This window comes from Urtica dioica, chromosome 4, assembly GCF_054948205.1.
Source record: "Urtica dioica subsp. dioica isolate 48M chromosome 4, U.dioica_male_clone48M_v1_H2, whole genome shotgun sequence".
Lineage (NCBI taxonomy): Eukaryota > Viridiplantae > Streptophyta > Magnoliopsida > Rosales > Urticaceae > Urtica > Urtica dioica.
In genome coordinates, this window is record NC_142759.1 from 438934 (window position 1) to 444933 (window position 6000).

The following is a 6000-nucleotide window of genomic DNA, read 5'->3' on the forward strand; positions in this document are numbered from 1 at the left end:
TGATGTTGTAGAATATGTCTTTTCATAAAATATTATTTTAATAGGAAATCAACGCCTAAACAACATAAGATATATTTACAATATTAATTTATAACTCGAACCTGATTTAGAAATCGAGTTAATCAAATTTGGTTATAATAATAATAATAATAATAAACTGTAACAATTTCGTAAGTTTCATTAACAAAATATGACTTATAATTGAGAGTTGTTTAACTTTTCTCTAATATTTAGGTTTTTACAATAAAATTAACGAGTTATTTAAGCTGTAACTATATTTTTATGTTGAATTTAATATCTATATATACATCTATTGCTTGTGCATAAAACTTGGTTGGTTCAAATAGATAATTAATAAGAGTTTTCAATTTTTACATAGTAACTTTTAGTCTCCCGATATTTTCGAGGTTGAACCTTCTATCTATAGGCGCTTCTAAATGCGTGGGATTAAGCTCCCTTTCTAATATAATTATAAGTTTTTAGAATCGTAAATATTTATGTTTTAATCTTTAATGCTTGAGCTCCTTTTGATCTGAGCCTATGATTGGTGCTCCGAAGTTTCCTTTGGTTCTTCGCGGCTCGAGCTCTCTTAGCTATTTGTATTAGTTAATGATATTTCATAGACTAACAAAATTAGCACATAAAATTTGTAACATTTTTTTTTAGTTTTTTGTGTCATTATTATCTCTATTTATTAAAAATATTGTGTTTATCTTTCTCAAACAACTGCGCTAAACAGATCCTTCATCAAAGTACTCATGTTGGTTAAATAACACTTTCCAGATTTGGTTTTGTAACTTTTTGAGGGAAAGAGATCCTTAATACTCATTCCAAATAATTAAGATTACTTCTAATTAAACAGACCCCAGCCAACCTAAATTTGAAAGATAATTTTAGACATGAAATCTTGCAGTGTATCATTTGTTTCTCTTAATTTATTAATACAACTCACTTAATTCATTTGAGATGCACTATCCGTCAGGAAAAAGAAAAAAGGAAAGAAAAAAAAATCATGTTTTAAAGAAGTAACAATATTATAAACTGTAGAAAATAATTATAAAAAGAATGACTAATAATAATGCTCAATATATCTCACCTTTTTCTCTTGATTTCCATGAAAAAAACAATGAACAACTTTTTACAAAACTGTTGGTCGGCCGGGGGCATGTGTGTTCATATTCATTTATAATTATATAATATATTTTTAATTTATTAATCATTAACACCGTTTTTAAATAAGAAAATCCTGTATACAAATTAGGTCAGATACAGTCAATTATTGGATTAGATTTCTAGGTCTACCTTCACTAACTCTGTGTGTATTAAAATAAGTATTTGTCATGAAACAAGTGACGATAATCAAAAGTACATATACTTAGCAATGAATAATTTTCTTCCACAAGATTGGCCTAAAAAAATATAAAGAAAAAAAGACAGCCTAATTTACAAGTCTTGTTTGTGGCAAACAGAATGTTTGTAAATCTTATTGCAGCCACCAGGCAATCAGGGGACACAAAAGAAGCAGCCACATATTTCATTTTTCTTTAATATATAAATTGCTTTTCTTTTTATAATAAGGGTAAATTAATGAGAGAATAATATATCCCACTTATAAAGCTTGTGGTAAACAAGTCCACAAAAGCTGAACAAAGTGAAGCATAAGTTAAAGCAAATTAAATCCATATGTCAATGGAAATGATTATCTCTACGTAATACTTTTTTTTATAGTTAATCTTAATCATATTGCACGTGGTGATCTTTATGTATGTCTAGTAAACTCACTAAAATAAATATGGCCTTACTTTAGCCTACAATAAACACAGCTTTTTTTCAACATATTATTATACATATATACATACATATTATATATGTGATCCTAAAGTCACCCCCTAGCTATAGCTATTATCATGCATATATGCCTAAATTGCTGGCTTAATTGATGAGAATAATTACCAGACGCTATAGATTGGGTCGTGTGTTTCCTTGTTGGCTCGCTATGATTACAACGACAAAAGAAGAAGCTAATTAAAGACGTATTAATAAAATGGTAGCGCAATCATAACCTTGTGGTTTACACATTTACACATAATTTATCAATTTATTTTTTACCAGACGGTGTTAGTCTCTAAATTAATTTAGATTAAATAAATATTATACAATTTAAGTATTTCAATATTTTCACTTAAAAAATAAACACTCAAACAAATTACCTAAAATGTATTAACTATTGAGACAATTTGTTTTGACCATTTAAGTCATTTTCATAATATATAATATTATTTTTCTAATGAAATAAACATATTTAAAATGTTTTACAACGGTTCGGAAGTCATTATTATTTTTCATATATTTAATAAACATATTTTTTTTTTTAATAAAATAAAACTTTGGTAGAATTTTAAAATAAATTAGGGGATTAGTTAGTTGCAACAAAATTTTCATTATTATTTCGTGCTCCACTCATGTATAAAGTAGTATTTTGGATATCAACTAGAAATGCATTTTGTTATATTATTTCATGGACAAATTAATTATAGAAGACTAATTATATGTTTGTTTTGTAAATCACTACATTAATATAGTTGAGTTAAACCAACATAAAACGGTGTAAACATATATTAGGTAACATTGACAATAGTTTATCTTAACTATTCGTGATTTTAACACAAAATAAAGCCAATAGATTCATACGCTAAAACAAATATCAGTTTTCTTTCTGAATTTAGTGTATATTTAGATCTTAAAACTTTATAAAATCATCATTTTTTTCTCACACGACCTAAAAATTTGTGATATTAGTTTGTGTGAAAGTTTCATATCTTACTATGCTTTGCGGCCTCAAAGAAAGATAGTTCGAGATAAAAGATAAAACTTTATAATATACACGTTTACATATATTCGATCATTACAACATAAAGTGCAAAATCAAATTATGGCAGTATTAATGCGAGGAGACATGAAAGCTGGTTTTAGCCCCCACGGAGAGTCTTTATATATAATCATAATAAATAGTTGTGTATGTTTCGCATATCCTTTTTGCTTTTTCAATTTTGTGTGATGTTGAATTATTTCTATTATTTTCATAGATTTTGCTTCAGACAAGATCCGAATATTCACACACTGCAAAGATTTGTTGGTGTCTATTATGAGAAAGTACATGCACTTGCACACGTGAAAATACTTTGTCTCCAACAATGGATTCCATACGCAGAAATGAGATATATTATTCATCTATATCCCTCTTAGCTGTTAGCTAGTGTGTAATTAATATTAAAAAGCTTACACTAAAAAGCAATATGCATATCGCAAGGGGATTTGATTTGGCAGACAGATATCATATATATATATATATATATATATATATACTAATATAGTATATATATATAGTATATATATATAGTATATATATATATATATGACTTTAGAGAAATTATGTTCATCATCGCTCTCAACTTATGATGTGGTATTGATACACTAATTTTCAATGAGACCCCACTTATTTTCACTACATACACGTACCGATATGAAGATCATATTTCATTAAGGAATTAAACATGAATATCAATTGCTATGAAGATTAAGACGAAAATACATTTGATAAATTTTAGGACGATATTTCATCAAAATTAAGTATACTTTTAATAATGGTGATATTTATGACCAATGCCCTTCTCATGTTTAGTGATATAAACTAGTGGTCTATATATGCATATTTAAGTATAAACAATATGGCACCGCCACCAAAGTTGGGTAGCTTAAGTGGTGAGCCGATAAACTCGATCAAGTCAAGGTTGAGAACTTTGACATGCTGATGAAGTTTCATATTTGATATTAGAGAAATATCTCAAGACTCAAAGATCACGGATCTTATGATACGTTTTTGGTGGACTCAGATGATTCTTACATATTTATCGAGTATATCTGTTTAAATGATGTGCTCGCCTCAAATTATAAATGCATATCTAATAAATCCAAAACTCTACGAGACCCATATGTTTTTACTAAAACGAGAATATTTTACTATCTGGAATTCATACAAGTCATTTTTGAATAATAATAAAAGATTTGTAAACAACTAGCTTACTTACAGAGGAGACTTTTAAATTATAGCTCAACTATAAATTTATTTAGGGAAATAGCTCATAATTCTCATACTTCCAAAATTGCCATTGGTTTCATTAACTTCGTTCTTATTTGTTTGTTAATTCCAAATTTTTTTTCTAGTTATTCATCATCGGATTTGAATCATTGAATCGTTCGCTAAATCGAAGACAAGAATTTTACTTTTTCGAATGGTATATAATATTTACTATCGAATAACCGGACTGTAAATATTATTTACCATTAAAATTATCTTGCGATTTGCAACCAGGATATTCGACGACTCATTTGGAATAAATGTTTATGATTGTCGATTTCGTAGATGTTCTTCTATTTTGCTTATATTATCTGTTTGTCTAGGTTAGTCATTTAATCATTCTTAGTTTCTGTTTGTCTAGTGTAGGTGTTTAGGTTCTTTAGTTTCATAAAACTTTGTTCTTATTTGTTTGTTAATTCCAAATTTTTTTTCCAGTTATTCACCATCGGATTTGAATCATGGAATCGTTCGCCAAATCGGAGACAAGTATTTTTCTTTTTTGAATGGTAAATAATATTTACTATCGAATGACCGGACTGTAAATATTATTTACCATTAAAGTTTCAGAGCTTCGGTTATGGTGCTCTATGGGTTAATTGAATTGAAAATAATATTTACCATATTTTATAGTTAATCTAACAGAGAATTGATCGGAGATGCGGGCTAGGGTTTCGATTATGGAGTTCTATGGGTTAATCGAATAGAATATAATAATATTCACTTACCATTTTTTCCAAGTCTGAGAACGGATACGTCTTCGTCGGCTTCGGAAGTGGCGAAATCAGAAAATTGGTGGCAGAAAAAGAGTCAGAGGCAATATCGGAGGATTGAAGGATTCGAAATCGACGGAGAGTTCGGAGGCAATATTCGAGGATTGAAGGATTCGGAGTCGGAGGCGAAAATTTTGGTGTGTATTTGATGAGGGGTAAGATAGGAATATAATATTGTTTGATAGTGGATTGCGCTAATTATCTAATTTAAGTGATAGTTGGACTAAAATTTTAAAAGAGGTGGCTAATTTTGACTAGATACCTAACCGGCCTAATAATAAATAAATAAAAAGCTCAACAAATTGTCCCTTGTTTATCAGGCTTTGATCATCACACACCATAGACATATTCTTGCCTGAGTAGATATTAATTTCACCGCCTCGTTTTAGTCAAATCCATTTTAGATTCAATTTTTTTTTCCTTTTCATAATTTTTTTTTAAAATTATTCATTTAATAAATTGTTATCTGTTGAGATTCTTATAAGTATAATTTTTAAACTTTTATTACTATTTTGGATTCTATTTAACTTTATTTAATATAAAAAAATTTAATTTTAAAGGAAAATACTGTTTAATATTTGATAAAACGCGGAATATTACACTTAAGAAAAAGGGACATTTCATTATGTAGGACTAAATTAAGGACCATTTTTAATTTCCTACTATTTTAAAAAATTTACCAAACTAGGACTAGTAAAAAAAAGTCAAATGAGAGATAACAAAATTCTACCTATTATACCCTCATACTAATTACCCCAATAAAATCTCTTTTTTTTTTCTTTTTCCCGGTAAAAGAAATTTTTTTTTTACTAGTCTTAGTTTGGTAAATTTTTGGAAAAAGTATGAAATTGGAAATGGGCCTAAATTTAGTCCTACTTTTGGCAATTACCTTAAGAAAAATGTTATTTTTGTAATATCCCATCCTAATTTTACTACAACCGAACCCCAATGATCTTTTAAAGACGGGCCTGAAATTGAACTCTCCTTATCGGCCCAATTGATCTTTTTACTACAATTGATATCATTCTTTTGTAAAGTTTAATAATATCAGCCGAGACCCGCTAACCCGGCCTTAAACGGGCCAGTTTATAT